The 21798-nt window shown below is 41.6% G+C and overlaps 1 long non-coding RNA gene and 1 pseudogene across 2 annotated transcripts; both read right to left on the reverse strand.

Annotated features, from left to right (window-relative positions):
* Positions 1-2501: 2501 nt before the first annotated feature.
* LOC143383951 (dnaJ homolog subfamily A member 1-like) lies at positions 2502-3744 on the reverse strand (annotated as a pseudogene).
* A 13079-nt stretch (positions 3745-16823) lies between these two features.
* LOC143383698 (uncharacterized) lies at positions 16824-21548 on the reverse strand. Of its 2 annotated transcripts, XR_013154559.1 has the most exons (4): positions 21411-21548; positions 20963-21021; positions 19466-19750; positions 16824-17929 (listed from the first exon to the last, which is right to left on the reverse strand). It is a non-coding gene; the product is annotated as an uncharacterized LOC143383698 (long non-coding RNA). The 2 variants fall into 2 exon arrangements; XR_013089184.2 differs by having other exon boundaries at positions 16824-19750.
* Between the last annotated feature and the right edge of the window lie 250 nt (positions 21549-21798).

Genomic DNA, 21798 nt, shown 5'->3' on the forward strand with positions numbered 1-21798 from the left:
AATAACAAAGAATAACTAATTAAAATTTTTTTAAATCACAAAGAATTATTATATGTCCAGACTCTTGAATATTTCCAAATTCAGTAGAACTTCTACATAGTTTTATTATCACTCTAGCTAGTCATGAAGCTAACGATAACTAAAGCATCTATGACGCTGTCAATGCAGCTCATTGGAACAATGTTTGCCCAACAAGCAGGAGGTCCTGGGTTCAACCCCCAGCACCACAAAAGAAAAAAAATGTGTCTTATTTGTGTAATCAAGTAGGAAATGAATAATCACTGCTTCTAGGAAAATATGCTGGACCTGAAACACAGTTGAGACTATCAGAATCAAAATACTCTTATGGTGGATTGCATAAATAGACTATCATGAACAGTGGGGTCACTTCATAAAGCATGTTCACATTAAACATACCATCAAAACAACAAAGAGTTTTTATTGACTATTGAGAAGAAAAATGGACATAATATAGCTTATGAAATTGTTAACACATTGGAAACTGTGATACCAATATCAAAATCCTCTAGGACATGCCAGACACTTAGACACATGCCTATAATCCCAGCTAATTGGGAGGCTAAGTCAAGAGGATCATAAATTTGAGGCCCACCTGGTCAATATAGCAAGACCCTGTCTCAAAATTAAGTTTTAAAAAGGGCTGGAGATGTATGTAGCTAAGTGCTTGCCAAGCACATACAAGGCCCTGAGTTCAATACCCAGTGTGAAAAAAATTCTCCAGGCCAGATATCTGATCACAGAAAACCATAGCAGGAGTAGGACAGAGAAGAAGGCATTATGTCAACCTCCCAAAAATGATTCAAGTAAACCTGCAATTTGTTCAGTTCACAACACGAACATATGTAACCTCTGCTTCTACTAATTCAAATATGATAACCTTTTAAATATGATAAAAATTTATTTCTTTTCTAATGAATCCAACAGATATGAGATATACTCAACTCTGTTCTAAAAGCCAACTTATAAGCACATAGGGGCACAAACATTAGGATAAAATGTAATTATGGCACTTCACATGAAATAACCCTAAGTACTAAGAAATATATAATCTCAAAAGAAGAAATTCAAATTTCTGAACTCAAAACATAATGGCATATTTTTAAATGATACTTTGAACAGATACAAAATGCTAACAGAGTTCTCTAACAAGAATTCCTGGCAATATATAAAGCATCATGCTCATCATGCTCATCCTTGTTTGCAAGGAATAAAAGAACTAACTTTCTATGAATGTAGAACTTTAATAAGACATAGGGATATGCTTTCTAAATTGAAAAGTAGAAAACAAAATGTCTAAAAAGTTTATTTTTAGTAAATGTATCTTAATTACAAAAATCAGCTATTGACTTATCTCTTACATATTGTAATAATTTGAGTCCTGAGGAAATTTCATCTATAGTGCTTTTAAGTATCTTGTAATATAATATTTAACACTTAAATTTTTTCTTAAAATAATTTCATCTAAATCTGGAAGAGGCATTGTGGTGTATAAGTGTAAACACATGATTTTTATTTTGCTTTGTAATCAGTATATTAAGGAGACATTCATACATTTCAAGAATTGCTTAAATTCTGATATCCAGATTTAAGCATGTGAACATATGATGACTTTTAAACATACAGTTAAAGCTATTCATCATATTTGCTAGACTACCAACACCAAATTACAGTTACTTTGGAGCATAAGTCAAATGGTTTAAGCCTGTAACATACCTAAGGAACACCTTCCTATATTATACATGCAAACTACTTTTCCATGTATAGGTCTGGATTTCACTACCAGGGCTTACCATGGTCCAAAGAGAAGGGAAAAATGTAACCAGGACTGGTCAACACTGTTTTGTATATATATGTGTATATATATATATATATATATATATATATATTTTAAAAGATGGCACAATAGAAGGGAATGCAATTCTACAAGTGCAAGCCCTTAAGAAGCAGCATATAATGATAAACCCCATCTTTTGAAAGGTATCATTTCTTTCACTGATACCAGAAGCAAAATTATACATTTTGTCACCTTCAAGTAAGTTGAGGCAATAGAATGCAGAGTCATCACAAGAGTCCCACTTAGTACAAATAACTAGACAGACCAACACTCCTCTACAAATTAAGTTTTCTTTTACTGATTGCAAGTTAAATACAGAGTTTTAATTTTATAGCTTAACAATGAAGGGTCATACACTGAAATCAACACATATACCTAGTATTTCAGTCTAAGTTTGTTCACATACACAGCTGAAATCAATTACAAGGTATGGCCTAACAGATGCTAGGGGAACTTTTTTAAAAGTAGTTTTTACAAGTATTAAACAACTTCTTGCACACTGAAGTCATCATACATACGGGGCAAATTCAGAGCTTTTATATTTGCTTTTATTTTTCATTTAACTTTTAAAACACTACTATAATTGAATATTAAAACAAAAACAATAGCAAGTAGTGAGCATATTATGATTATAGTCCTTCACTCATTCACTACTGCATATTAAATGCCTGCAGTGAGTGTTATTCACTGGCCCCATTAAGAGGTTTGACACTGAACACCACCTCTGGGATGATGTTCATCATCCTCATATGCTTCTCCATTATAATGGTGCTGTCTTTCCTGATTTGGATCAAAGTCCATCAGTTCTACCTGATCCATTTCATCAGTCTCTTCCACTTCCTTCCTCTCGGGTAGGAGTTCTTCCAGCAAAGAGAGTTTGTCAGGAGACAGAAAGCCATTTTCAGGAAAGTTTACCTTAAACTCGATGATTAGGCGACCCTTTTCATATGGTCTACGATAAATTGGCATACCTTCATTTGGCACACACTTTATATCTCCATGCTTGACAATCTGACCTGGATGAGAGGTGATGACTATGGTTCGATTATCAAGAGTAGATATTGGCTTCTGGAAGCCACATAATGCTTCCACCAGCTGTATGTCCATACACATGAAAAGGTCTTCTCCTCATCGAGTAAAAACAGCATGGTCCTTCTGATCTAACACAATGATAATATCTCCTGGTTCCAGTCCTGGCTCTTGGTCTCCTTCACCATGTAATGTTATCTTCTGTCCATCTTTCATGCCTTTGTCAATATGAACTTCCAGAATCTTCTTTTCTTGAACTATCGTCCTTCCATTGCAGCTTTTACATCTATCTTTAGGACTGATCCGTTCCCCATGACCCTGGCACTCCATGCACACAGACTGAATTTGCTGAACCATTCCAGGTCCTATCTGATGAATTCTTATTTGCATTCCAGTACCTCGGCAGTTGGGACAGCACTCTACTGCTCCTTTCTTACCACCTCGGCCTTCACATTTGTCACAAATCACATTCTTTTGCAGAGCCAGTTTTCTTGTTGCACCATTATATAAGTCTTCTAATGTTACTGAGAGCTGGTGCACAATGTTTTTACCTCTCCTTTCTCTCTACATCCTTCCTCCTCCTCCAAAAAACATATCAAAGATGTCCATGGGGGAGCCAAAACCACCACCTGCTCCACCCTCCTTAATTGCCTGTTCTCCTCCTTTGTCATATAATTCCCTTTTCTTGGCATCAGAGAGAACTTCATAAGCTTGAGAAATCTGTTTAAACTTTTCTCTTCATTTGGATTCTTATCAGGGTGGTACTTCAAGGCCAGTTTTCTGTAAGCCTTTTATAATTCTTCCTGGGTGGCATTGGGTTTGACCCCCAAAACATCATAATAAGTGGTTTCCTTCACCATTTTCTACAGCCGGTGAGTGGGCTGGGGCCATTGTGAGGGAGTGGGAAGGAGCGCGTAACTGTGTGCAGCCCAGGCAGCCGCCGCTCCTCCGCCTCTCACTGAGCGTTCTGGAAAGTTCCAACACATGATTTTTTTAAAACATACCTCTGATGTTTGAGTCCTGTCAAAGACATGGTGTGTGTGTGTGTGTGTGTGTGTGTGTGTGTGTGTGTTGCTGGGATGGAACCCAGGGCCTCTCAATTACTAGGCAAGTGCTCTGTCACTGAGCTGTATATCCATCCCCCAAAGACATCTTAATAAGCAGAAAATAATTAAAATCATTTACAGTTATCATGAGAATTTTCAAACAAGACAATTCTCTCAATGAAAAACCAAGAAAAAGTACATTCATTTTTAAAATATATTTTTAAAGTATTTTTTAAAGTATATTTTAAAAATATTGCTGATGGAAAACAGCAGAAGTTCAATGGATTAAGAATTCTGTAGAAAAACAGAAAGAGAAGAATTTAAAAATTTAATAGGAGAAACCTACTGCACAGAACTGGAAATCTGGAGGACATGGGACATTTCCTAGTAAATACAGACATTGCAAAACAACTCAAAAATAAGAAAACTCAGAGCTGGGGCTGGGGCTCAGTGGTAGAGCACTCAACTGGCATGCATGAGGCACTGGATTCAATCCTCAGCACCACATAAAAATAAAATAAAGATATTGCACCACCTACAACAATAACAAAAAAAAATACGTTAAAATTTTTTAAAAGAAAAGAAAACCAATCTGCTTGGTTTGGACTGCTGCTTAGAGATCTCCCACTGGAAAAGACCCTGGGAACATTAGGGCTCACAGATGAGTGTTACCTGACCTTTCACAAATTCTGATTTGATTTCAAATGTTTATGACCTAGAAAAAATAGGTGACTTTCCTAAATTCAGTTGATGTTCCATCAAAGCCTGATATAGTCAATCGGATATTTTAAACGATGTAGAATGTCAATATTTATACAACAGGCTATTTTGTGCACCGCTGCAAATGTACTGTCAATTAGTGAGTGCACTGAGCTCCCGCATCGGGAGTGGGATCTGAGAGCGGCAGGGCCTGGAAATCAGGCAAGGTCTGGATGGGGCAGGGGTCAGGAGAAGAGACACAGCCTGGAGAAGGGGCGAGGCATTGAGGGCGGGTTCTAGGGCACAGCCTGTTAGAGGGTGTGGTCTGGAGGATGGGATGGGGTCAGGAGAAGGGAGGCAGGTACTGGAGGAAGGGTCTGGAGGAGGGTTGAAGCCGACAAAGGGACCACAAGTGGTGAGGAACAGTGGCCTTGGTGGTCACTAGCTCAGAACCCCTCCTTTCTTTAGTCTTCCATCCCAAAAACCCAACCCGGGGAAATTGATCTGAGCTGGGAGGAGGCAGTGATAGCCTGCTTACCCACCACTCTGAATCTGGGGCAGAAGTCTCTGAGCCATCCACCACCACTGCCTGTTCTGTACCAGCCACCATAAACTGTGTGGAAGAGGCAGGTATTCCACTGAAACAGGATAGGAGTCAGTAATCCCAGCTATTAGGGAGACTGAGGAAGGAAAATCCCAAATCTGAGGCCAGTGTGGGCGATTTAGCAAGATCCTGTCTCAAATAAGAAGTGAGGATATTGCTCAGTGGTAGAGTACTTACATAGGATGCATGAAGTCCTGGGTTCAAATCCCAGTACTAAAAAAGATATTTTTTAAGGAGGGGGATACACTGTTATTATAAAGCCCAATTCCTTTTATTCTATGTTCATCTTTATCATCATTTCAATGAATGTTAATGTCCATGGACAACGAAGCTGTAGAGCACTTGAAAACTAAAATGTAAGATGCTATTGATCAATCAATTCAAGATAAATGATTGCTAAAATGAAAATGACCTGGTGCTGGTCATTCCAGAAGCTTTTAGGACATCTCCTTCAGCATCTCTGAGAAGAATGAAGCTTCAAGCATCCCTAGAGACATGATCCATAGAGTCCCCAAGCCAGGCATCCACTGAGGCTGCTCTGAAGAAAAGGGAGCTACAGGTGGCTTTAGAGTCATGAGCCACAGGGTCCCGGAGCCTGGCCCCAGTCTGAGGCAGCTCTGAGAAGAAGGAAACTCCAGACATCCCTAGAGATGTGACCCATAGTGTTCCCAGGCCAGATGTCTCCCTGAGGCTGCTCTGAAGAGAAAAGAGCTCTGGGCACCTCTGAGACATGACCACAGTGTCCCCAGCCAGGCATCTCCCTCAGGCTGCTCTGAGAAGGAAGCTCTAGGCATCCCTAGAGACATGACCCACACTGTCCCCTAGCCAGGCATCCACCTGAGGAAGCTCTGAAGAGAAGGGAACTCCAGGCATCCCTAGAGACAAGAGCCACAGTGTCCCCAGGCGGGGAATCTCCCTGAGGCTTCTCTGAGGAGAAAGGAGCTCCAGGCAACCCTAGAGACATGAGCCACAGTGTTCCCGAGCCAGGCATCTCCCTGAGACCGCTCTGAGAAGGGAGTTCCTGGCACCTAGAGACATAACCCATACTGTCCCCTAGCCAGACGTCCACCTGAGGAAGCTCTGAAGAGAAGGGAGCTCCAGGTGTCCCTAGAGATATGACCCACAGTGTCCTCAGGCCGGGAATCTCCCTGAGGCTGCTCTGAGGAGAATGGAGCTCTGCCCTTCCCTGAGGGGTGACCCACAGTGTCCAGGTGCCAGGCTCTCCGGTGTCAGTCCTGAGGAGAAAGCAAGCCTCTCACCCTGAAAGAGGCAGGAGGGCATCAAAGATGGCGGCGAGGCCCTGCCCCTGTTGGCCACGCCCCCGAGGGCAATGCATACTGCTCAAAGGTGATGGTACTCCCGGCTTCCTGGTGACTCTCAGCCCTTTCTCCACTCTGAGCTGTTATTGGATAAAGGATGTTCCCACTGCTGTGACAAGGTCTGGTTGTGTTGTCTGTGGCATCATGGAGTGGAATCTCAGGAGAGGAGAAAAGGCAGTCCCAAGACCACCTCCTTGTGCCGCAGAAACACAGGGAGCTGAAACTCCAAACCTCAGTTCTTGTGTTCCAGTGAAAGAAAATTTTAAAGTCCGGCACCAAAAGTCATGCCAGAGAACTGTCTTAGAAGTGACCGTGAGGTGAAAATAAAATAAAAGTGAGGCTCGAGCAAAAGCACTCTGGAGGAGGAGAGTAGGCCATCTCCAGGCAGAGAATGACAAAGGAGAAAATGCTGTCCCCAAGTTTTATTAGTTTGATGTTTACCAGGAGACCTAAGGACCACCTCTGTCCTCTGCCAATCCGGTGTTCACCTCCTTCTTTACATTGGGCACTGGAGTTTTTGACCATAGCTGGTCCTCTCCAGAACTATCATGATGGCCATCCTTTTAGGAGGCTTCATATACAAGCTCCTCCTATGTTAATGTGTGCACTCTGGTCAATTGCTGGTCAGAAGTTACCTTAGTGTGCCTGCCCTACTAAAGGAACCTTCCTTCCCAGACAAATGGAGACAAATTTAGTCATAATTTCTAACCTCACACCAACCTCAGTGGACACAGCCAAGAGTTAGTCCCATTAATCCTTTTTTCTTGAAGTGTCTTCCCATTTGCTCCTCTGCTTCTGTTTAGTTTTGTACAAATTAACTACAACTCTGCTTTCTCATCTACTTTGGAAGTAATTTAAAGAAGACCCTAAAGTAATTTTATTTATTTATTTATTTGTTTGTTTGTTTATTTATATATTTATTTTAATGTGGTGCTAAGGATTGAACCCAGTGCCTCACACGGGTAAGGCAGGCACTCTACCACTGAGCCACAATTCCAGCCCCTCTAAAGTAATTTAAAGAACATTTGTGACCTTGCCTGCATCTCACTGCTCATTGCTAGCTACTACCTAACACCTGCACCCCAGGCCTGCACTCCACCAGGCCAAGCGCTGCTGAAGCCGGGGGCCAGGTGGGCAGAGGTACAGACATGCACAGCTGCAGGAGCCCCACACACACACTAGCTGCCCCACACACACACTTAACTCATGCACCTAACAGCAGATGGCCAGAAACAGGCCACTACAGAGGTTGCTGGGAAGAAAGTGTGGTCTTTGAGACAAAGTGACTTAGCCAGAGACTTCCCCATTTTAGGATCATGGGTTTCAAGAAAAGAAGATAAGGCTGGGCACAGTGGCACACATCTATAATCCCAATGGCTCTGCAGGCTGAGGAAGGAGGATTGCAAGTTCAAGCCTAGCCTCAACAATTTAGTGAGACCCTAAGCAATTTAGCAAGACCCTGTCTCAAAATAAAAAATAAAAAGGGTTGGGTTGTGGCTCAGTTGTTGGTGCCAAAAAAAAAAGGTTAAATCCCAGTCCATGGTGGGCACTGTCAAGGTGAGAACTTGACTCCAGATCAAACCACCTGGTGGCCTCTGGGAACTGCAATCTTCACTCCCCTGCCCTGGGGCATTCTAGATAATTCTAGATAATTCCTTCTACATAATTCAGATCTCATTGTGGATGCCTCTGGGAGATGCAAGTTAAACATTCATTCAGAATTCCCAGGGATTCCTGAATGTGTAATTTGATGTTCTGCCCACACAACCCTTGCCACAGAGGACTATGGGGGCTGAGTGCCAAATGCTGGTTGGGGCACCCTGGAGGACCCTGGCATTGTCTGGTGTTTTGCCCATGCAGCCCTCGCCTCAGAAGCCTATGGAGACTGCAAATAGCACATACCCCCAGGTTTCTGGCTAGTATTGTCCAGTGTTCTACAATGCAGCCCTCATTGCAGAAGCTGCAGGCTACATGTCTGCATCAACAGGAACTCCTAGGGATTCTGGGAAGTAAATTCTGGTGTTCTGTCTATGCAGACCTCATCACAGAGCCTTCTTGGGACTGCAGGCCCCCTAGGATCAGGGACATTGTAGTTTGGTGCTATGTTGGTGCAAGTTACCACTATAGTGATAACTTGGAACTCTGAGCCCCCATGAATTCTGGGTATTATTATCAATTCTACTCAGGCAGCCCTGACCTCAGAAGTCTCTGAGAGCTGTGGACCAATGATTATTCTGGACAATGAAGTCCCATGCTGTCTAAGTAGACCCCACAATCAAGGCTCCTGGGATCTGCCTGGATACCCCAGATGAATCTGGGTACTCAATACAAAGCTTATCCATGTAGCCCTCAACAGGAAGTTGTCAGGAGCTCCAGGACCTAAGGGATTCTTGGTAGTGTACTCTGGCCTTCTGCCTTCACAGCCCTCATTGTGGAGGTCTCTGTGAGTTACAGGTTGCGCATTCACCTGGACAATACCTCTGCCCAGTGATTCTGGGTACTAAAGTTCTCTGCTCTACTGTTCTTACCACAGGGGATCCTTAGAGCTACAGCCCATGAGGTTGTGAGTAATGTAGCCTAGTGTTTTGCCCACTCATTGAAAGGAACTCTGGGAGCTAAAGTCCCCACAGGGTTTGACCAATGTTTCACCCACTCACCACAGAGGGTTCCAAGAGCTGTAGACTGTCAGGAGCTGCCACATAGGAACCAAGCACCTCTTAGCCCTGAGCAATGAGAATGTGGAGATGTGGCAAGCCAGTCATGGGCTGTGTGTGTGTGTGAACTACGAGCATTGAGTGCACAAAGTGGACTGAACCGACATTGCCCCTGTTTGGGGGGGCCTCACTCTGGTCTTTTCGCTTGCTCTGCTGACAGTAGACATCACAAAGCTAGACTCAACCCCCTAAAACCTGACCCCTTACCTCATTTAAATGGCTTCTCCCCAATAAAAGGGTTTAGCACATGCTCCTTGCTCTCCTTCTTGCCTGCCTTGCTTCCCTTGTGAGAGCTGTAACTGAGGAGTGGTCACTGAACCCAAAGAATAGGTACTTTCTGTGTGTCTTTAGTGCCTGGGATTGAATCCAGGTCCTCATGCATGCCAGGCACCACTGTACCCCTGAGCTACAACCCCACCCAGGTTCTTCTTGTAACCAACACAAATACAATATTTACACTTAATGTAACTTTGGATTTTAACACATCGATTCTCAATATTTCTCAAGTACTTAAAGCTATAGGAAAAATTAGTCATTAAAACATGAATAAGAGCAAGCAATGAGATGCACATTAGCCCTTCCAGGTGCTGGGCCCTCCCTGTACCATCTTGAGGGGGCATATGTGTTTCTCCTGTGTCCTTGGATTTCTCACCCAAAATACACTTAATCCACACAAAACACACTAAAGTGTCATAATGATGAGCAGCCAAAGCCTCAGTGAGGAATACTGCTGTAAAAGAAGTTCTACTAAAATATTACCTGGTAAAGTAAAAAACATGGCATAATTTCTTCCTCAGCATACCAGGCAGTGCACAGGAAGCTTCTTCCTCATATTTTCCTCACATGGACCTCTGTCATCCTGAATCCACAGTAGAGCCTCCATGGATAGGCGCCAAGGAGAAGGAAGCTGTGGTCCTCACCACAGACATATCCCCCAGGAATTCCAAGGCCAAGGTATCTCCCCAAGAGGGTCCCCAGGATAATGGAAGCTCTGGTCCCCACCTTAGAGCCCTCAGGCATCCCCAGGCCATGGTGTCTCCCCAAGAGGGTCCCCAGGATAAAGGATACTCTGGTCCCCACCTTAGACAGAGCTCCCAGGCATCCCCAGGTCATGATGTCTCCCCAAGTGGGTCCCCAGGATAAGAAACTTCTACTTCTCACCTATGGGCCCCAAGGCATCCCCAGATGTGGCATCTCAGTTGGTTCCCCAGGAGAAGGAAAACTGCAGAGGACACAGAACAAGGCCCCCAAAAGCAGGTGGTCAGAGAAAGTTGTTATGTGCACACCCTGCTGGCCATCATGGGCTGCACAGGACACTGGATGCTCACTATTCAAAAATCTGCCTTTGCATCCCCTCGTGCTAGTCACAGTGAAGCTCTGAAATTCATAGTTCACATTATTTCAGGTCATAATTTTATAAATCAAAAAAAAATAGAGGGCTGGGAATATAGCTCAGTGGCAGAGTGCTTTCCTAACATATATGAGACACTGGGTTTGATCCTCATCACCACATTTAAATAAATAAATAAATAAAAGCATGATGTCCATTTGCATCTACAAAAATAAAATTAAAAATAGAGCCCATTCTATGTCTTGATAAGAATGGGTGAAGATAGAAAGCTGCAAAGTACACGGCCCCTAGACAAGATTCCATTGATTTCTTATATATCTACAACCATGTAGAGGAAACAGTGGAATGTATAAACGGGAATAAGAAATATTAATAAATAATTGTTAATAAATAATTCTGTTAATAAATAAATGTTAACACATTTAAAATAGCACCCCCAAAATTGAAGTACTACATGTAAGTCTTAAAGTCCAACCATACTTTCAGAAAAATCTTGAAACAGTAGAAAGAAATCAAATGAAATATAAATAAATACAGAGATATTCTTTGTTCGGGTCTCAATGTAGTTATGAAAAAATTATCTCAAACATGATCTGCATATTTAATGCATTCCCAGTGAAATTCCCAGCTGTTTCTGAACCTAGGATATGGACACACCTCAAGAAGGCACACATCTGGACCCTAGAACCCATCAAAATATTCCATAGACTTGTATTTAAAATGTGAAAGTGCAAAATTCTAGAAGATGTGCATGATCACACATTTCTGGATGAGGCTTTAAATACAGCCTCCAAACAAATCCATGAAAGAAAAAACTGATAATGTGAATTGTGTTAAATTACTCTGAAAAAAATCATATTAAGGAAATGAAAAGACAAGTCAAAGATTGGGTGAAACATTTGAAAAGTATGTGTCTAAAATAAATTTGTGTCCAGAACATAGTAAGACACTCAGCAATAAGACAACCCAGTGGGTAAAATCTGAACAGACAACTCACAAGAAAGTATGAGATGGTAAAGAAGCATAGAAAGGATTCTTAGCATCACCAGTTGTGAAGAAAGCACAAACTAAAACCCTAAGATGCACTGCACACTTACTAAGCTGCTAAGGTCTTTCCTTAAGTGCAGCATCCACCTTGAAGATGATGAGCAGCCACAGGCACTCTCATGCATTGCTGGTGGAACACACAACAGCTCACTACTATCAAAAAGCTGGCCATTTTCCCAAAAGTTTGAAATGGTGTCACCACATGATCCTAAGAACATAGACAACTGCCTCAAAAACACATCTAGGTAACAACATGCAGTTATATACAGCATTCTGTTCACAGTGGCCAAATACCTCAGAGGACATCTCTGCCCACTGAGGGTGGGGGGGCAGGTATTCAGAGAACATCACTTCCCAGAGGGTAGAGGGGGCTGGGGGGCTTTGGAGGACACACCTGACCCCACACATCACACTCTGCAAAGAGAGCAGACCACACCAGTGCTCTGGTGGCACCACAGCCACCAGGTGGGGAAAAGGGATGGCTCCTTGCTGGGTTTCTGTTCTCACGACTAAAAGGCTCAGGGGTCACTCTAGTTAAACTGAGCTAACTGGGCTGCATGAAATAACCACACAAGAGACACAAATTCCTTTTTCTTTGGGGTTGCTGTGATGGCTCCTCTGACAAGGGTCCACAGAAAGAGAGAGAGAGAGCACGCGCTGACCCCTTTTATTGAGGAGAAGCTATTCAAATGAGGCAAGGGGTCAGGTTTCAGGGGGCTGAGTCTATCTTCATGATGTCCACTGTCAGCAGGTTGACTGACACCTGGGTAGGCCACACCCAAGGGCACAGTAAGAGGAGGGGACACACACAAGGCACTTCCATGGAAGATTCTATCCTAAACAGGGCAAGGGGTTATATGACAAAGGAACAGGTGAGCATAGCTTCACCCATGGGGCACCCCTTCTCAGGAGGTCCAGGCCAAGCCAAGGTCATTTCTAGGGACTTTAGTCCATCTCAGAGGGATGATATTAGCTTGGGACTTTTTTGTACTTTTTCCTAAATTGCCTGGCAGTCCCTTAAGTCCTTCAGCAAATTTCAAAGTCCCTTCACATAGGGACTTTCCAGCTGCCTGTGTAAAAGGGCCATGGTTAATCCAGGATATTTATGCACAAGGAGACCCAGTGTTCTGCATTTTGTGATATTGACCACAGTCCTTAAGAGTGCCTTATTAGGGTCAGTCCAGCTCAAGTATAGTGAAAACAGCCACAAGAAAGTACAGCTTTCAATTCTATGGTTAACTATGTAGTGCAAGAAGAGGACAGAATTGAGAGCCTCTGGGGTCCCACAGGGAGCCTCCCTGTAGAAGTACCCAGCCCAACATCCCTCACAGGAGGTCTGATGGAGCTCGGGGGCACAGAGCTGGAAGAGTCCTGGCAAGGCAAGGGTCCTGCCTGTACCCAGGACAGCGACCCCTGCCTGTCTACACTCAAGGGACCCAGGACACAGTGTCCTCTTCCTGTGAACAATCAGGAGACCCAGGACATGGTATCTTCCTCCTGAGTGCATGCAAGAGACCTAAAAGAGGGGCAGAGCTTGGAGGATGGGGAAGGGTCTGGAAGAGAAGTCTGGAGGAGAAGTGAGGTTCTGAAGGTTGGGGAAGAGGGATCGCTGATGGTGAGGAGCAGAGACCTTGGTAGTCCCTAGCTCAGAGCTAGCTCAGAGAGAGTCAATTGCCAGCCTTCCATCCTGATATCCTCCCCTGGAGAAACTGAGACTGAAGCTGGGGGGGAGGTAGTGACAACATGCCTGACCTGCCACCCACCATCACATTAGATGCCAGCAGCCACCCTGAATGCCACCCTGAATCCAGGGGCAATAGTCACCAGGCCACCTGCCACAACTACCTAAAAGTCCTGCAGAATTGACACTTATTCATTACAAAATGCTGAAAGAGGAGAGAAGCCAGGCACAGTGGCCCACACCTGTAATCCTAGCTACTAGGGAGTGAGAGGTAGATGGATTGCAAGTTTGAAGCCAACTTGGGCAACTTAAAAATATCATGTCTCAAAATTTAATTTTTAAAAACAAAACTAAGGATGTTGCACTTACCTAGGACTCATGAAGTCCTGTGCTCAATTCCCTGTACTGCAAAAATAGAAAAAGGAAGAAATGTATACTTATTATAAAGCCCATTTCCTTTTATTCTACCTTCATCATTTTATGCATTTTAATGTTCATGGACAGTGAACTATTTGGCAGAAGCTGTAAAACAAAATTTAAGGTGCTATTTATTATAGATCAATTGATTGAAGATAAAGGATTCCTAATATGAAGGTGTAAGTCAGTGGAAAATTTTAGATTGACCTCATAGAAACCTGACTCTCCAACATATTGGTACAGGCACCAACTTCCTTAACAAGACCCTTAAAGTTCAAAAACTAAAGCCAAGACTCAGTAAGTAGGATGACTTCAAATTAAAAAGCTTTTGCACAGCAAAGGAAACAGGAGCATGAAGAGAGAAATTACAGAATGGGAGAAAATCTTTGCCAGCTACTTTCTAATAGATTAACATCCAGAATATATGAAGAATTAAAAACACTTAACTCAATCAAAAACTTAATAACTCAATCAAAATGGGCAAAAAAACTATACAGACATTTATCAAAAGAATAAATTCAAATGGCCCAAAAATAAGAAAAATGTTGAACATCTCTGGAACCAGCGGAATGCAAATGAAAACCACAGTGAGATTTCATCTCACTCCAGTTAACATTGCAAGCATCAAGAATACAAAATAAATGCTGGTGAGTGTGTGGGGAAAAGGTACACTCACATGTGGTTGGTGGGGCTGCAAACTAGAGCAACCACTCTGGAAAGCAGTATGAAGAGTCCTCTAAACAACAGAATGGAGCCTGGGATTGTGGCTTAGTGGTAGAGAGCTTGCCTAGCACACATGAGGCATAGTTTTGATCCTCCACACCACATAAAAATAAATTTTAAAAAATAAAAGGTATTGTGTCCATCTACAACTAAAAAAAAAAATTTAAAAAAAAAACACTTGAAATGGAATCATCATATGACCCAGCTATCCCACTCCTTGGTATTTATCCAAAAGAACCAAAATCAGCATATTATAGTGATACAGGTATATGAATGTTTATAACAATACAATTGACAATAGCCAAGTTATGGAATCAGCCCAGGTGTCCACCAATAGACGAATGGATAAAGAAAATGTGGTATAGAGGGTTGGGGATGTGCCTCAAGCGGTAACCTGGCATGCGCATGGCACTGGGTTCGATCCTCAGCACCACATAAAAATAAAATAAAGATGTTGTGGCCACTGAAAACTAAAAAAATAAATATTAATTTTTTCTCTCTCTCTCTTTAAAAAAATAAATAAATATTTTAAAACACACTCTCTCTCTCTCTCTCTCTCTCTCTCTCTCTCTCTTAAAAAAGAAGAAGAATGAAATAACAGCATCTGCTGGTAAATGGATGGAACTGGAGAACATCGAACATCATGCTAAAGTAAACTAAGCCAGACTCAGAAAGTCAAGGGTCAAATATCTTAGCTCATCTGCAGAAATTTGAGAGAAATAAGGAAATATAAAAAGGGGATGATCTGGGGCTGGGATTGTGGCTCAGTGGTAGAGCACTCACCTAGCATGTGCGAGGCCCTGGGTTCAATCCTCAGCATCACATAAAAATAAATAAATTAAATAAAGGTATAAAAAGAGGGGGATGATTCCATGAAAATATAAGGGAGGTCAGTGGAGTGGAGAAAGGGGATAGAGGGGGAGAAAAGAGGGATGGGAAAAAGGAGGAACTGAGGGATAAAATTGACCAAATGATACTATGTACATATGGAAATATAGCACAGTGAATTCCACTTCTATAAAGTACAATTTAATAAAACAATAAATAAATAGAAGGAAGACCAGTAGAGGAGGGGGACAGGAAAGGAGAAAGAGAAAAAATGTAAATGTACTCGGGATTGAAATGAAGCAAAAATTATATCCTGATGAACCCAGCCTAATTCCACCTAAGATTGGGAGCCATCTCATCACAAAGTGATGAAATATTAATTTCTGTTGTACTATAAATTACTGTGATTTCTAAACTTGTCTGGAATTCCTGCCCATGTCTTGAACTCACCCATGCCTGGCTTTCCCTAACCAGATAACAACCCTCTCTAAAACCTCAGTGGTGCCTCATAAATTCTGATGTTGGGATCTAAATTTATTCACTACCTTGAAATGTTAAGCCATGTAGATAATTAACCTACTATCTGCCTTTGTATTATGCTTGTCAAAATCCTGTTATCTGTAAGTTCTCAAGACACCCCCCTTCACAACTTTTTTGTGCTGTAAAACTATGCTCCTAGAGAGCTGGGGTACTGTTCTCTAGCCCAGGGTTTTCTGGAGAGATAGTCCTGGCAAGAATAACAAACTTGCTTTAATTTTATTTAAAATTGGAGCTGGTGGTCTTTTCTTTGCATCATGGTTTAACAATTCCATTCATGTATACGTGTCAAAATGAAACCCACTATTATATATAATAGTTTAATTGACAGTATATGTTCATTTTCCCACTTTTAAAATATTTTTATTGCCTTTTAAACTGTGACTTTCTCAGCCAAAGAAAAACATGGTTGATGAGTTTAGTTCCAAGAAAGCCATGTAATAAATTTTTATTAAATTCTGTCTTTGTTAGAAATAATATATTTAAAACTTAAATAACTTAGTGGGCTTAACACATGTACTTTTCAGTTTTTCAGTATTTATTCTACTAATTTAACACTTCAAAGAAAAAATGAACTATAGAAACATAAGGAAAACAAGTAATGGGGTATGCTGGAATCCCCTTCCCTCAGGCTCAGGACCCTCCCTCAATGTTCCTCCTTCCTCTGTGCCAGGTTCCCCAGAAACCACCTGGGGTCACTGTATTAAGATGATGAGGTAATATGACTGGGGCTGTAACTCAATGGCACAGTACTTGCCTAGTATGAGTGAGGCACTGGGTTCAATCCTCAGCACCACATAAAAATAAACCAATAAAATAGTTATTCTGTCCATCTACAACTACAAAAAAATTTTTTTTTAAAGATGATGAGGGGCTGGGTTGTAGCTCAGAGGTAGAGTGCTTGCCTCGCATGAGTTGTTATAGTTAAAGCTTTGTCCCAGGGTTTCATAAACTGACTTCCAGACCACTTACATATAATCGAATCAAGCCTTTATTGAAGCACACTGGGGGCAGCTGACCAGAACATAAAGCTGCTCCCCTGATCAGCCCCGAACAATTGCAAGGGCACTCCTTATAAGCCTGAAAACCGCAAAAGGGATGTTCAAGCGCTGGTTGCTAGCCAATGCAAGCAAGCCAGGTTACAGAAGCTGGACAGTGCAGTCAAGCAGAGGGAAGCCTAACCAATCACAGTTATCCCAGTCACCCCAGTTACAGAAACAGAGCCCCGTTACCCTAGTTACAGAAACAATACCCCATTAGGTAGTTCCATGTTCTTAAAGGTTTCTATAGCAAAAGGAAAAGAACATCTTGCTCCAGTCATGACTCTTCTACGTGGCATGGTTGTTTTACAGGATGAAGTCATAAAACAAAATGGAGTCACATTTTCTCCTACTATCACATTCCCCACTGGTTTTAGTAGGTTTGATGTCAATCTTGCACATCATTAGGCCTCAGTTTTTTTCATCCTTCTGTGTCTAAGGGACTATACTGAGCTCGCAAGACCATAAGTCTGACCTCATCTCCACCATGTGACCAGTGCACTGGATTCATTAAAGAGGTTCTTGGCATAAAGTTAGCTAGTGAGATCATAATAAAACACACAGACTCAGTTACCTTTTTCTATGACCAGGTCCGAGACAGCTCCCCCCTCTGGTTCCCACCTTGAGCCACCCGGTAGGGCAGCAAGGATTACTCAGGGCTAGCAGAAGAGAGAGAGAGAGAGAGAGAGAGAGAGAGAGAGAGAGAGAGAGAGAGAAAGCGCACGCCAGGGAGTAGCCTTTTATTGGGGAATAAGAAATTCAGGGGAGAATTCCATCCAATGAAGGTTGAGGGGAGCCGCACTCCAAGGTCAGGGTCAGTGATTGGCCCCAGGGTCAGTGGTCAAGTCACACCCCCACACGGACAGGCTCTTGCACCAGGAGGGGGTCAGGAAGGCTCAGAGCACCTCAGACCCAAACCGGGAGTTGCCCAGTCACATGTGAGAATGGCTCCCCACATATTCCCCCTTTCTTTTCTTAAAAATAAGGTGGCGTTTCACTCTTTGGAGTTTCTGTATTCTTGTTCCGAAGACTCGCCATCCTATAATTACAACACAAAAGAGAATTAACAGCAAAGAGAATAATACAATAATGTACCAGGCCGAGTGTTTAAAAATATTTCCAGGGTTGAATCCATTCAACTCCTTCAATATTTGGTTAGCCAAAGAAGAAGGATCCAAAAAATCAGCTCTATTATTTTGAATGTCTTGAATATGGTGATGAAATTCCAGAATATCCAAGCTATTATTACTATTTTGCCAAATACCTAACAAATGGTTTTTAACCTTCTCCCAATCCCAGAGAGAAGCATTGTACTTGGCAGCTGTAACACACACATATTTATAATTTTCATGGCATTTAAGCCTTTCTTTAAATTTTAAGGCTGAAAGTTCATTATCTATGTCTAAAACAGTCGCCTCTAAGGCATTTAATTTAGTCTCAGTTCTTTCATCAATATTTACTTGATTACGCAGAGCCTTGAAAGTATTTTGAGCTAAATTATTAAGAAATTTTGCATGTTGAATATTTTGAGACAATGTCAGAGATGCAGAGACAGTGGAGGCAATAAAAGAGACAAGTGCCAAAACACCAAAATTATAATTCCAATAGCACGTTTAGGTCTTGTTAGCTGGGCATGAATTTGCTGCAAGACTTGTAAACCATATCAGCATATCATGGCTCTGAAATATTAGCCGGTAATAAAACAAAAGGAGTGCTGATGAAGTATCAGCACTCCTTTTCCTCCATTATACCTAGTAATATAATTGGTTAGGTTACATTTATTACAAGTAACAATATATCTGTCATCTATCCATTTAACTTTTACATTTCCAATAATTAAAACATAAGGAGACTGGACACAGGCTCGTAAGCCATAGCAAGATCCCTCTTTACAGTTCTTGCCAACAAATTTTGGTAAAGGCTTGTCTGTAAAATGTAAGAATTCTGAGGCAGCAATTAAACGCCAAGCATCCTTTTGAAAACCACCTTCACTATAAGTCAAAATATTACTAACAAATCCTGCAGGTGTCATAGCAGAATTTCTTTGTAATTGTCTCTTATCAATTTTTGGAGACCAGTCTAAAATATACCCACTATCTTTAGACACCTTATGTTGTACAGGAAAGGTATTTACACAATCCATCCATCTAGGAAAAGTGCCAATCTCAATTGTAGAACTATTTGGACAGTGGGGTATCCGAGGAGGTTTTGCAGAAATGACTGGCTTATTATGGGAAAGTCCCATATTAATTACTGATCTAGTGTAAGGTTTTAAGTCTCCATAAATAGAATTATTTGTCAGTCTAGGTCTACCAATCGCTGTCTTTTCCTCAAATGATACTTTCAGACAGCCAGCATGTTTATCGTGGGACCAACACAAGGGTAATTGGGCACTATAGCCAGAATAATTAAATCTAGTCACATGATTGGGAGTAATATGAGTGTCTGTAAATCCTCCCATCATGAATGAGTCATTAGTAAATACTGGAATAGATTCTCCAGTCCACACAGCTGGGTGTACCAGGGGTGGATCTGGGAAATATGTCCAGTAAGTGTCTACTTGATCCCCCTTTACCTGACAGCCCAGGAGGGCAATTACTGTTGCTACCATCATCACTGGGGTCCTGTTCTTTCCTAGGAGTTGAAGTATTTGGGAAGCCTGTGTTGTTAGCTTCTTCACGTCTTCCCATGAAATCAGCTTTTCGGCTGGGTGAATCTGGTCTTTCTTCATCTTTTTCCGATATCTCTTACTTTTGGATAGGGGCTCCTCTGGGTCAATCTTCAGTTGCTTGAATCTGGGTTCTATCTCTTCCATGTCTGATAGCACGTTGAGGCACCCAAATAGGATGAAAAGCACCTTCTGGGAAAATACAAGCATGACCTCTGCCCCACATAATCACTGGATCTGGGCCCTTCCACTGACCGGTCTGTAAATCTTTCCACAAAACTCTGCCTAAAGGGCCTGTTACTGAGGGAGACATTTGCCTCTCAGCAGCAGTGTGACCTTCTGCGTCACAGTTTTAAAAATTTAAAATGAACAAAGCACGATTGAAGCTATTTTGGGGAGTCATAACCCTATTCCCCCCCTTTAATTTTTGTAATTGAAGCTTAATAGATAAATGAGCTCATTCCACAATGGCTTGACCTTGGGAGTTATAAGGAATTCCTGTTTTATGATTAATTTGAAACTCTTGGCAAAATTGTTGAAAAGAAGAGCTTACGTAAGCTGGAGCATTATCTGTTTTAATCTGCATAGGGCACCCTAACACAGAAAAAGCTGCTAGGCAATGAGAAATTACATGTTGAGTATTTTCCTTAGTACGTGCTGTGGCAAAAATAAATCTAGAATAAGTGTCCACTATGACATGTACATAACATTGTTTACCAAATTGAGGAATATGAGTTACATCCATTTGCCATATTTGATTTGGTTTTAATCCACAGGGATTTACCCCTGATGGTAAAGATGGAGTGTGAATAACACACTTAGGGCATTGGCTTACAATCTGACGAGCTTGTTCTCTAGTAATATTAAATTTTTTACGTAAGCTAGAAGCATTTTGATGATGCAAGGAATGAGAAGCTTGTGCACAGTCATATGAAGACATCTGTTGACAAAAAGTTACTAATTTATCAATTTTGTCATTACCTGAAACTAAGGGTCCTGGAAGATTAGTATGAACTCGTATGTGTCCTATGAAACATGGGTATTTTTGCATTAGCACTGAATTATTTCATAATTTACAGAAGGCAAATAACTCTTGTGATGAAGTATACCCAATAACTGAAGTTTCAATATTTTTAGTAACTCCAACTGCATATAAGCTGTCAGAATAAATATTAATAGGCTCATTTGAAAAGTAATTTAAGGTACAAATCAGAGCTTGAAGCTCTGCTCTTTGGGCAGAAGTATAAGAAGTGTGTATTACCTCTGTGTGAACACGACCATAAAAACCTGCTTTACCTGAGCTAGACCCATCAGTGAACACCGATAAAGCTTCATCTATAGGATGTGCATGTACAATCTTTGGAAAAATAATTGACATTAATGATGCAAATTGTATAATCTTACCACGAGGATAGTGGCTATCTATCCGGCCAGGAAAATCAGCAAAAGCTATCTGCCATGAGCTAGAAGTTTGAAAAAGCCAATTAGTCTGTTGAACAGAAAATGGAATAATTATGATATCAAGCTCAGATCCAATTGATTGTAAAATTCTAGTTCTGCCCTTAATTACTAATTGAGCAATGGAATCATGAAAAGGAATTAATGTTTTTTGAGGGGAGTGGGATAAATAAATCCACTCAACAACTCCTAATCTTTGCCATATGGCTCCTATTGGGGTATGCTCAGTTGGAAATATTAATAAATACACTATTTCTTTAGGATCAACTCTAGTAAGCTGTGCATTTTTAATTGCATGTTCAACTTTCCTTAAAGCTGTTTTAGCTTCTAAGGTTAGCTGACATGGAGAGGTTGGAGAAGGATTTCCTTGTAATATCTGAAACAAAGGACTTACCTCAGAAGTAGTTAGTTTTAAGGATGGCCTCAGCCAATTAATATCTCCTAATAGCTTTTGAAAATCATTAAGGGTTTGTACGGAAACTGTTTTTTCCGCTCCAGTAAAATAAAGATGGCGGCCCCCATGGTCAGCGCGATGACATCACATTGCGCGACCATCACCTACTTCCTCATTTTCGGCCCGGGAGGGCCGACAGGAAGTTTGTGTTCTGGCAAGGCGGGAATGATGACAAGAAGGCGGGCTCATCGGCACCATCTTGATCCGCCATGTGGGGTTTAGTCCTGCAATATCTATTATCACCAGTAGATGGAGCCCTGAACTTAAAATTGCACCTGCAACATTCCCATGCAAAATGGTTATTTTTCCCGCAAACATAGCATCTCCC

The sequence above is a fragment of the Callospermophilus lateralis genome, chromosome 18 (genome assembly GCF_048772815.1).
Source record: "Callospermophilus lateralis isolate mCalLat2 chromosome 18, mCalLat2.hap1, whole genome shotgun sequence".
Classification (NCBI taxonomy): domain Eukaryota; kingdom Metazoa; phylum Chordata; class Mammalia; order Rodentia; family Sciuridae; genus Callospermophilus; species Callospermophilus lateralis.